The sequence below is a fragment of the Gymnodraco acuticeps genome, unplaced genomic scaffold, assembly GCF_902827175.1.
Source record: "Gymnodraco acuticeps unplaced genomic scaffold, fGymAcu1.1, whole genome shotgun sequence".
Lineage (NCBI taxonomy): Eukaryota > Metazoa > Chordata > Actinopteri > Perciformes > Bathydraconidae > Gymnodraco > Gymnodraco acuticeps.
In genome coordinates, this window is record NW_022991967.1 from 61,171 (window position 1) to 73,620 (window position 12,450).

The following is a 12,450-nucleotide window of genomic DNA, read 5'->3' on the forward strand; positions in this document are numbered from 1 at the left end:
AAAGAGTCCTCTCCTGCTGATGTTCAGGTGTATATCAGTATGTAGTGTCTCTACTTTAAAGAGTCCTCTCCTGCTGATGTTCAGGTGTATATCAGTATGTAGTGTCTCTACTTTAAAGAGTCCTCTCCTGCTGATGTTCAGGTGTATATCAGTGTGTAGTGTCCTCTACTTTAAAGAGTCCTCTCCTGCTGATGTTCTGGTGTATATCAGTATGTAGTGTCTCTACTTTAAAGAGTCCTCTCCTGCTGATGTTCAGGTGTATATCAGTATGTAGTGTCTCTACTTTAAAGAGTCCTCTCCTGCTGATGTTCAGGTGTATATCAGTGTGTAGTGTCTCTACTTTAAAGAGTCCTCTCCTGCTGATGTTCAGGTGTATACAGTATCAGTATGTAGTGTCTCTTCTTTAAAGAGTCCTCTCCTGCTGATGTCCAGGTGTATATCAGTGTGTAGCGTCTCTACTTTAAAGAGTCCTCTCCTGCTGATGTTCAGGTGTATACAGTATCAGTATGTAGTGTCTCTACTTTAAAGAGTCCTCTCCTGCTGATGTCCAGGTGTATATCAGTGTGTAGTGTCTCTACTTTAAAGAGTCCTCTCCTGCTGATGTTCAGGTGTATATCAGTATGTAGTGTATCTACTTTAAAGAGTCCTCTCCTGCTGATGTTCAGGTGTATATCAGTATGTAGTGTCTCTACTTTAAAGAGTCCTCTCCTGCTGATGTTCAGGTGTATATCAGTATGTAGTGTCTCTACTTTAAAGAGTCCTCTCCTGCTGATGTTCAGGTGTATATCAGTATGTAGTGTATCTACTTTAAAGAGTCCTCTCCTGCTGATCTTCAGGTGTATATCAGTATGTAGTGTCTCTACTTTGAAGAGTCCTCTCCTGCTGATGTTCAGGTGTATATCAGTGTGTAGTGTCTCTACTTTTAAAGAGTCCTCTCCTGCTGATGTTCAGGTGTATACAGTATCAGTATGTAGTGTCTCTTCTTTAAAGAGTCCTCTCCTGCTGATGTCCAGGTGTATATCAGTGTGTAGTGTCTCTACTTTAAAGAGTCCTCTCCTGCTGATGTTCAGGTGTATATCAGTATGTAGGGTCTCTACTTTAAGAGTCCTCTCCTGCTGATGTTCATGTGTATATCAGTATGTAGTGTCTCTACTTTAAAGAGTCCTCTCCTGCTGATGTTCAGGTGTATATCAGTATGTAGTGACTCTACTTTAAAGAGTCCTCTCCTGCTGATGTTCAGGTGTATATCAGTATGTAGTGTCTCTACTTTAAAGAGTCCTCTCCTGCTGATGTTCAGGTGTATATCAGTATGTAGTGTCTCTACTTTAAAGAGTCCTCTCCTGCTGATGTTCAGGTTGTATATCAGTATGTAGTGTCTCTACTTTAAAGAGTCCTCTCCTGATGATGTTCAGGTGTATATCAGTATGTAGTGTCTCTACTTTAAAGAGTCCTCTCCTGCTGATGTTCAGGTGTATATCAGTATGTAGTGTCTCTACTTTAAAGAGTCCTCTCCTGCTGATGTTCAGGGTGCTATATCAGCCTATGTAGTGTCCTCTACTTTAAAGAGGGAGTCCCTTCTCCTGACTGATGTTCAGGTGTATGATCAGTATGTAGTGTCTCTACTTTAAAGAGTCCTCTCCTGCTGATGTTCAGGTGTATACAGTATGTAGATGTCCTACTTTAAAGAGTACCTCTCCTGCTGATGTTCAGGTGTATTATCAGTATGTAGTGTCATCTACTTTAAAGAGTCCTCTCCTGCTGATGCTGTCAGGTGTTATATCAGTTATGTAGTGACTCTCTACTTTAAAAGAGTCCGCTTCCTGCTGATTGTTCTAGGTGGTATATCAGTATGTAGTGTCTCTACTTTAAAGAGTCCTCTCCTGCTGATGATTCAGGTGTATATCAGTATGTAGTGTCTCTACTTTAAGAGTCCCTCTCCTGCTGATGTTCAGGTGTATATATCAGTATGTAGTGTCTCTACTTTAAAGAGTCCTCTCCTGCTGATGTTCAGGTGTATATCAGTGTGTAGTGTCTCTACTTTAAAGAGTCCTCTCCTGCTGATGTTCAGGTGTATATCAGTATGTAGTGTCTCTACTTTAAAGAGTCCTCTCCTGCTGATGTTCAGGTGTATATCAGTATGTAGTGTCTCTACTTTAAAGAGTCCTCTCCTGCTGATGTTCAGGTGTATATCAGTATGTAGTGTCTCTACTTTAAAGAGTCCTCTCCTGCTGATGTTCAGGTGTATATCAGTATGTAGTGTCTCTACTTTAAAGAGTCCTCTCCTGCTGATGTTCAGGTGTATATCAGTATGTAGTGTCTCTACTTTAAAGAGTCCTCTCCTGCTGATGTTCAGGTGTATATCAGTATGTAGTGTCTCTACTTTAAAGAATCCTCTCCTGCTGATGTTCAGGTGTATATCAGTATGTAGTGTCTCTACTTTAAAGAGTCCTCTCCTGCTGATGTTCAGGTATATATCAGTATGTAGTGTCTCTACTTTAAAGTGTCCTCTCCTGCTGATGTTCAGGTGTATATCAGAGTGTAGTGTCTCTACTTTAAAGAGTCCTCTCCTGCTGATGTCCAGGTGTATATCAGTATGTAGTGTCTCTACTTTAAAGAGTCCTCTCCTGCTGATGTTCAGGTGTATATCAGTATGTAGTGTCTCTACTTTAAAGAGTCCTCTCCTGCTGATGTCCAGGTGTATATCAGTATGTAGTGTCTCTACTTTAAAGAGTCCTCTCCTGCTGATGTTCAGGTGTATATCAGTGTGTAGTGTCTCTACTTTAAAGAGTCCTCTCCTGCTGATGTCCAGGTGTATATCAGTGTGTAGTGTCTCTACTTTAGAGAGTCCTCTCCTGCTGATGTTCAGGTGTATATCAGTATGTAGGGTCTCTACTTTAAAGAGTCCTCTCCTGCTGATGTTCAGGTGTATATCAGTATGTAGGGTCTCTACTTTAAAGAGTCCTCTCCTGCTGATGTTTAGGTGTATATCAGTATGTAGTGTCTCTACTTTAAAGAGTCCTCTCCTGCTGATGTTCAGGTGTATATCAGTATGTAGTGTCTCTACTTTAAAGAGTCCTCTCCTGCTGATGTTCAGGTGTTATATCAGTATGTAGTGTACTCTACTTTAAAGAGTCCTCTCCTGCTGATGTTCAGGTGTATATCAGTATGTAGTGTCTCTACTTTAAAGAGTCCTCTCCTGCTGATGTTCAGGTGTATATCAGTATGTAGTGTCTCTACTTTAAAGAGTCCTCTCCTGCTGATGTTCAGGTGTATATCAGTATGTAGTGTCTCTACTTTAAAGAGTCCTCTCCTGCTGATGTTCAGGTGTATATCAGTATGTAGTGTCTCTACTTTAAAGAGTCCTCTCCTGCTGATGTTCAGGTGTATATCAGTGTGTAGTGTCTCTACTTTAAAGAGTCCTCTCCTGCTGATGTTCAGGTGTATACAGTATCAGTATGTAGTGTCTCTTCTTTAAAGAGTCCTCTCCTGCTGATGTCCAGGTGTATATCAGTATGTGGTGTCTCTACTTTAAAGAGTCCTCTCCTGCTGATGTCCAGGTGTATATCAGTGTGTAGTGTCTCTACTTTAAAGAGTCCTCTCCTGCTGATGTTCAGGTGTATATCAGTATGTAGGGTCTCTACTTTAAAGAGTCCTCTCCTGCTGATGTTCAGGTGTATATCAGTATGTAGTGTCTCTACTTTAAAGAGTCCTCTCCTGCTGATGTTCAGGTGTATATCAGTATGTAGTGTCTCTACTTTAAAGAGTCCTCTCCTGCTGATGTTCAGGTGTATATCAGTATGTAGTGTCTCTACTTTAAAGAGTCCTCTCCTGCTGATGTTCAGGTGTATATCAGTATATAGTGTCTCTACTTTAAAGAGTCCTCTCTGCTGATGTTCAGGTGTATATCAGTATGTAGTGTCTCTACTTTAAAGAGTCCTCTCCTGCTGATGTTCAGGTGTATATCAGTGTGTAGTGTCTCTACTTTAAAGAGTCCTCTCCTGCTGATGTTCAGGTGTATACAGTATCAGTATGTAGTGTCTCTTCTTTAAAGAGTCCTCTCCTGCTGATGTTCAGGTGTATATCAGTAGTGTAGTGTCTCTACTTTAAAGAGTCCTCTCCTGCTGATGTTCAGGTGTATATCAGTATGTAGTGTCTCTACTTTAAAGAGTCCTCTCCTGCTGATGTTCAGGTGTATATCAGTATGTAGTGTCTCTACTTTAAAGAGTCCTCTCCTGCTGATGTTCAGGTGTATATCAGTATGTAGTGTCTCTACTTTAAAGAGTCCTCTCCTGCTGATGTTCAGGTGTATATCAGTATGTAGTGTCTCTACTTTAAAGAGTCCTCTCCTGCTGATGTTCAGGTGTATATCAGTATGTAGTGTCTCTACTTTAAAGAGTCCTCTCCTGCTGATGTTCAGGTGTATATCAGTATGTAGTGTCTCTACTTTAAAGAGTCCTCTCCTGCTGATGTTCAGGTGTATATCAGTATGTAGTGTCTCTACTTTAAAGAGTCCTCTCCTGCTGATGTTCAGGTGTATATCAGTATGTAGTGTCTCTACTTTAAAGAGTCCTCTCCTGCTGATGTTCAGGTGTATATCAGTATGTAGTGTCTCTACTTTAAAGAATCCTCTCCTGCTGATGTTCAGGTGTATATCAGTATGTAGTGTCTCTACTTTAAAGAGTCCTCTCCTGCTGATGTTCAGGTATATATCAGTATGTAGTGTCTCTACTTTAAAGAGTCCTCTCCTGCTGATGTTCAGGTGTATATCAGTATGTAGTGTCTCTACTTTAAAGAGTCCTCTCCTGCTGATGTCAGGTGTATATCAGTATGTAGTGTCTCTACTTTAAAGAGTCCTCTCCTGCTGATGTTCAGGTGTATATCAGTATGTAGTGTCTCTACTTTAAAGAGTCCTCTCCTGCTGATGTTCAGGTGTATATCAGTATGTAGTGTCTCTACTTTAAAGAGTCCTCTCCTGCTGATGTTCAGGTGTATATCAGTGTGTAGTGTCTCTACTTTAAAGAGTCCTCTCCTGCTGATGTCAGGTGTATATCAGTGTGTAGTGTCTCTACTTTAGAGAGTCCTCTCCTGCTGATGTTCAGGTGTATATCAGTATGTAGGGTCTCTACTTTAAAGAGTCCTCTCCTGCTGATGTTCAGGTGTATATCAGTATGTAGGGTCTCTACTTTAAAGAGTCCTCTCCTGCTGATGTTTAGGTGTATATCAGTATGTAGTGTCTCTACTTTAAAGAGTCCTCTCCTGCTGATGTTCAGGTGTATATCAGTATGTAGTGTCTCTACTTTAAAGAGTCCTCTCCTGCTGATGTTCAGGTGTATATCAGTATGTAGTGTCTCTACTTTAAAGAGTCCTCTCCTGCTGATGTTCAGGTGTATATCAGTATGTAGTGTCTCTACTTTAAAGAGTCCTCTCCTGCTGATGTTCAGGTGTATATCAGTATGTAGTGTCTCTACTTTAAAGAGTCCTCTCCTGCTGATGTTCAGGTGTATATCAGTATGTAGTGTCTCTACTTTAAAGAGTCCTCTCCTGCTGATGTTCAGGTGTATATCAGTATGTAGTGTCTCTACTTTAAAGAGTCCTCTCCTGCTGATGTTCAGGTGTATATCAGTATGTAGTGTCTCTACTTTAAAGAGTCCTCTCCTGCTGATGTTCAGGTGTATATCAGTATGTAGTGTCTCTACTTTAAAGAGTCCTCTCCTGCTGATGTCAGGTGTATATCAGTATGTAGTGTCTCTACTTTAAAGAGTCCTCTCCTGCTGATGTCAGGTGTATATCAGTATGTAGTGTCTCTACTTTAAAGAGTCCTCTCCTGCTGATGTTCAGGTGTATATCAGTATGTAGGTCTCTACTTTAAAGAGTCCTCTCCTGCTGATGTTCAGGTGTATATCAGTATGTAGTGTCTCTACTTTAAAGAGTCCTCTCCTGCTGATGTTCAGGTGTATATCAGTATGTAGTGTCTCTACTTTAAAGAGTCCTCTCCTGCTGATGTTCAGGTGTATATCAGTATGTAGTGTCTCTACTTTAAAGAGTCCTCTCCTGCTGATGTTCAGGTGTATATCAGTATATAGTGTCTCTACTTTAAAGAGTCCTCTCCTGCTGATGTTCAGGTGTATATCAGTATGTAGTGTCTCTACTTTAAAGAGTCCTCTCCTGCTGATGTTCAGGTGTATATCAGTATGTAGTGTCTCTACTTTAAAGAGTCCTCTCCTGCTGATGTTCAGGTGTATACAGTATGTAGTGTCTCTACTTTAAAGAGTCCTCTCCTGCTGATGTTCAGGTGTATATCAGTAGTGTAGTGTCTCTACTTTAAAGAGTCCTCTCCTGCTGATGTTCAGGTGTATATCAGTATGTAGGGTCTCTACTTTAAAGAGTCCTCTCCTGCTGATGTTCAGGTGTATATCAGTATGTAGTGTCTCTACTTTAAAGAGTCCTCTCCTGCTGATGTTCAGGTGTATATCAGTATGTAGTGTCTCTACTTTAAAGAGTCCTCTCCTGCTGATGTTCAGGTGTATATCAGTATGTAGTGTCTCTACTTTAAAGAGTCCTCTCCTGCTGATGTTCAGGTGTATATCAGTATGTAGTGTCTCTACTTTAAAGAGTCCTCTCCTGCTGATGTTCAGGTGTATATCAGTATGTAGTGTCTCTACTTTAAAGAGTCCTCTCCTGCTGATGTTCAGGTGTATATCAGTATGTAGTGTCTCTACTTTAAAGAGTCCTCTCCTGCTGATGTTCAGGTGTATATCAGTATGTAGTGTCTCTACTTTAAAGAGTCCTCTCCTGCTGATGTTCAGGTGTATATCAGTATGTAGTGTCTCTACTTTAAAGAGTCCTCTCCTGCTGATGTTCAGGTGTATATCAGTATGTAGTGTATCTACTTTAAAGAGTCTTCTCCTGCTGATGTTCAGGTGTATATCAGTATGTAGTGTCTCTACTTTAAAGAGTCCTCTCCTGCTGATGTTCAGGTGTATATCAGTATGTAGTGTCTCTACTTTAAAGAGTCCTCTCCTGCTGATGTTCAGGTGTGTATCAGTATGTAGTGTCTCTACTTTAAAGAGTCCTCTCCTGCTGATGTTCAGGTGTATATCAGTATGTAGTGTCTCTCCTTTAAAGTGTCCTCTCCTGCTGATGTTCAGGTGTATATCAGTATGTAGTGTCTCTACTTTAAGAGTCCTCTCCTGCTGATGTTCAGGTGTATATCAGTGTGTAGTGTCTCTACTTTAAAGAGTCCTCTCTCCTGCTGATGTTCAGGTGTATATCAGTATGTAGTGTCTCTACTTTAAAGAGTCCTCTCCTGCTGATATTCAGGTGTGTATCATTATGTAGTGTCTCTACTTTAAAGAGTCCTCTCCTGCTGATGTTCAGGTGTATATCAGTATGTAGTGTCTCTACTTTAAAGAGTCCTCTCCTGCTGATGTTCAGGTGTATATCAGTATGTAGTGTCTCTACTTTAAAGAGTCCTCTCCTGCTGATGTTCAGGTGTATATCAGTATGTAGTGTCTCTACTTTAAAGAGTCCTCTCCTGCTGATGTTCAGGTGTATATCAGTATGTAGTGTCTCTACTTTAAAGAGTCCTCTCCTGCTGATGTTCAGGTGTATATTCTCTGGGATAGTGAGAAACTACATTTCGATCTGTGTAACACAAAAAGAGGAATTGACAATGAAGATATGAAACTGTCAAAGGAAGTATTTTATGGAATAACTTTAAAAATGAAATTCAAACACACTTCATGGATTAAAAGCAATATTTAATGATCAAAACAGATAGAGCTGAGTTATATATAAGAGGGTTGTGCCGCCCCCTGGAGTTCATCTGGAGGTATTACATTATATCCCAATTCAGAACAGAAGAAGAATGAGAAGATAATCACTTAATTTATAAGAGCACACAATTGAGTAAAAACATTTCCTGCAGAAAGGTACAGAGTATATAGCATATTCAAATATATATATCAAGACACAATTTACACATTTTGAGCATCAATTAAATACTTTTTGTGCAAAATATAGTAACTAATATAGTATTTAAGGTAAATAATTAATACAATCGGATCAATGTTTTTAATAATTTATGCAAAAGATCAGTGCAAATGTTATGTTTGTATCATTATTTTTATGCTATTTAATGTTAGCTTGTGTTTATTTCAATACTTGTATTCGATTTTATTTTAGGCTAGATGTAGTTTAACCCAAGTTTAACCTGGGATAGAATTTAGCCCAATTTAATTCAATGTCTTAAGTCTATAGACATTTATTAGTTTTTTATTTAATTTAGTTCTAGTATGAAGCGTCTGTGATGGAAATCTATTCCCAGGATAAATGGAGTGTTCAGATTCAGATTAAAGAACCACATTGCCCCACGCAGCAGCTCAATACACAAGATGTGTCAACAGTAATGTCTGTATGTAAGTATAAGACTTTCTAAATATGCAAATGAAGTCTGTATCTGTTACGGAGCGTCCACACTACAGCTTCAAAAAAAGCTTGGAGCTGGGCGTGTCTGAAGCTTGGGGATGTTATTCAAGCAACGCGACCAACAACCAATCACATGAATCTCCCGCCCCCGACATACAAAGCAAAAAACCCGGGGGATTTTATGCGAGCAATATATATATATATATATATATTAGGGCCGGGACTTTAACGCGTTAATTAAGATTAATTAATTACACAAAAATTAACGCGTTAAAAAAATTAACGCATTTTAATCGCACTTATTTTTGCACCGCGGAACGTTTCTCACTGGATGAGTTTCAGGCGTACCGATTATACTGGAGCACCAACTAACGTTCATGACTTCAGACAACAACAAACCACAGTGAACAACAGTGGGAAATGTTGTTTTAAAAAACGGACGGATGGAAGCGTCGATAAGAGCACGGTTGTGTGCAAATTATGCAAAAAGGAATTCGCATATCACCGCAGCACATCAAGCCTCAAGTATCACCTCAATGCAAAACATATAGCAGCTAGCGTGGAAGCTAGCGTGGACGTTAGCCTCTTTTATCGCGTTCACACCAAAAAGAGCCGGTACTAAAATTAGTTCATGAGAACCTTTTTACCCCCACGAAAGTCCCTGCTAGAGAGCAGAGAGCTGCTAGAGAGCAGGGACTTTCGTACGGCTCTCTTGTGAGAAAAGAGCTATATTTCTGATTGGCTGGGCGGATTGCAAACCACGCCCCGTAAAACTCCCAAAAAGTTTTGTGAAGACGCCATTTTATTATCCTCGCATTAGCATTATTAGCATTAGCATTAGCCCAGCGCAGAAACGCAGAGAGACTAACTTATGGCAACACAAAATAAAACATGGGAGCGGTGGAGATGAGGAGGTGTCGGCGTTCTGGCGATTTACTCGGAAGGCTGCTGGGAGTCCCAGCAGCTTCTACTGAAGCCAGTCCCCAACTCCGGGGACTTCCGGCTGGGGACTTTGGGCGGCAGTATACGCCGTGAAGTGGTTTGCGGCCTGCCAGTAAACCCAAAGCAGAAGAAGAAGAAGTGACGTCAGCGGCTTAATTTGCCTAATCCTCCCCCAGGTTCAAAGAGTTCTCATGAACTAAGTTCTCATGAACCTTTGTGGGAAAAGTACTGCGGTGTGAATGCGCCTAATGGTATACTAAAATCCATGTGAAAAAAAATTGCTTCTCACTGTTCTTAGGTCAAATATTTATGTGATTAAAAATGCGATTAATTTCGATTAATTAATTACAAAGCCTCTAATTAATTAGATTAATTTTTTTAATCGAGTCCCGGGCCCTAATATATATATAAACTCCCCAAACAGGCGAAAACCTACCAGTTTCACCCACTGTCTCTGCCACCTCCCTCCATGCCTGGTTCCTCCGGTTTGTATCCCGGTAGGTGAAGAGGGTCTGGTCATACAAAACCGGGTGATTTGCTACGGCGATAATTCGTTTCTCCTCCATATTTTTTTGAAATATAGAAATGAACGGCGGGATATCTTTCCCAGTTTAGACGCGGTTTGATTGGCTACGGCTTGAGCTGTCAGATTTTCAGAAACGGGATTTGATTGGCTGGCGCTGGCTACTCCGGCGTCTCCGGCGTCAGAAGTTGAACATTGTTCAACTTCTGACGCCGGAGACGGACCGCTATGCTACCCACAATTCAGTTCGGCGAAAAGCGAGGCAACGTGACGTCACCCCATTCAAAGTGAATGGGCAGACGCGTTGGAAACCGTTTTTGAAGCTGTAGTGTGGACGGGCCGTTACTCTGCTGCACAGTAACCCTTGCCTCTCTTGTTTGTTTGTTTGTTTGTTTGTTTGTTCACCATGTAAAGCAGGCTTGGGTCCCTTGAAAGTCGCTATCCATGAGCGGTGCAGTGACGAGTCCTAAAACCCGGAAGTGAGTCAGCATTTCACCACTTCCTGTTCCCTCGTCTCAGAGCCAATGGGAACTCTCCATAGGATTTAGGAAGATAGCTGAACTAAGGTCTGTGGTTGAAACACATTTAAGAGACGGATCACGTTTTGTTCTAGGACATTAAATCCATCAGCAGTGACCCCACTGGTGATTTCTGAAGAGTGGACGTGTCTGAAAAACGATGGTTGTTACCCAAGTGGCTGAATAGGACTACAGAAGTCGTGGAGGTCGTTGTACGTCATTACGCCGAACACGTAAACACTCCTCTAAGTTAGTTGCTGTTCTGCTTGAAAGCAAGTCCCTGCCTCCTGCAAAGTGTTCAAACAAACGCTTCAACTCGTTCCATTTAGAATCTGTGTGTTTGAATATGGAATCTGAAGTTGGCGTGACGTTGAAGTCGTGCTGCTGGACTCGGCTGTAGCTCCTTTATAGCATAACGTTAGCATTTTGCTTTGACATTAGATTTATGATTCGAACATTGTAAAGTAGGGAAGACATGTGGAGATTATCCGGCAGAGCAAAACGTGCATTTATCAAACAGCTTTGTTTCCACAGATCTTATTTCCAGCTATTTTCCTAAATCCTATGGAGAAATCCCGTTGCTTTTTTGTCGAGGGAACCGGCAGCTTACTTCCGGTAAATACGTCATCCCTGCACCGCCTCTATCTATTACTATTATTAGTATTATTATATTATTATTATAAGACTTTTAAATATGGAACTGCTACCCCCGCGACCCGACACGGATAAGCAGGAGAAGATGGATGGACTTTTAAATATGCAAATTAAATGGTATATGTCACTCTGCTGCACGGTAACTAGGGCTGCACGATATTAGAAAAAACTGACATTGCGATTATTTTTTTCCCCTGCGATATATATTGCGATACGAAAAAATACAGGAATTGAAGAAAAGACAGTTTTTTTTATCCGCAAACCATCCTTTCTTTAACTTTAATGAAATACAATTGGTATTTTTTTAACGATATTTAACCCGGATGAAGGATTTTAGTCACAGACTTCTGGAACTTAAGTTATCAGAGCAACAAGCTGAGCTAGCTCGGTTATCCTGCTGTGATCTGATCAAGAATGATTGTGATTGGTGGTTTGCTGTGCCTGCATGTCACTCACTCAAGTACCCCTGACATGAGAGCCGCACAAGTTTTCCTTTTATAGCAAGCAGCAAAAATAATTGTAACATGACGTGTTTGAGTTAATTTGCCTACTTAACATCGCACGTCCTGCAATGTGAATATCGATGCATAACGCAATTATCATCACGACACGATATATCGTGCAGCCCTAACGGTAATGCTTGAACAGGTCGTAGAGTTTGTCCACGCCTCTTTTCAGCTCCTCTGTCAGTTTCCGGATCTTTGTGGCCAGCCCCGACTCCAGGACCTGCTTCTTCTTGGCGAATTGGAGGTCTATGCCGAGGGCCAGACCCTCCATCAGCCCGGAGGCTTGGCTGTGTGTCGCGAGGGCCAGAGACATGACCCCCCCGGAGGCTGTGAGCGTCACCATGCTGGCTGCTCTCCCCCCCCCCTGAGAGACTTCGCTGAGGGAGGGGAGGTTGTGGCGCTGCAGATGATCCATGCCCTGCTCGATGAAGCTCAGGCTCTCCTGCAGCTTCCCCGCGATCTGCTGGAACTCCTCGAAGGTCTTATTGATATCCTTCTTGCCCTGGTCCACGTTCGCCTGCAGGAAAAAAAAGACGGCAGCTTTAAAAGTCTCCTATTATACTATTATTTAGGCATTATAGGTCTCACTTATATACAAATGTATAAAAAACACGTGTCAATGAGTGTTTTGCTCAAAATACCAAACAGATCATTCTAGCTCATATATCCCTCTATTTCAGCCTGTTACTAAAGTGCTGATTCTGGGTGGTGACGTGAAGTCATGTGAACGAGCTGTAGTTCCTTTATAGCCCCACATTAGCCCCCTTTAGCTTAGCGGTGGTGACGTAAAGTCATGTGACCGTGCTGTAGTTCCTTTATAGCCCAACATTAGCCCCCTTTAGCTTAGCGGTGATGACGTAAAGTCATGTGACCGTGCTGT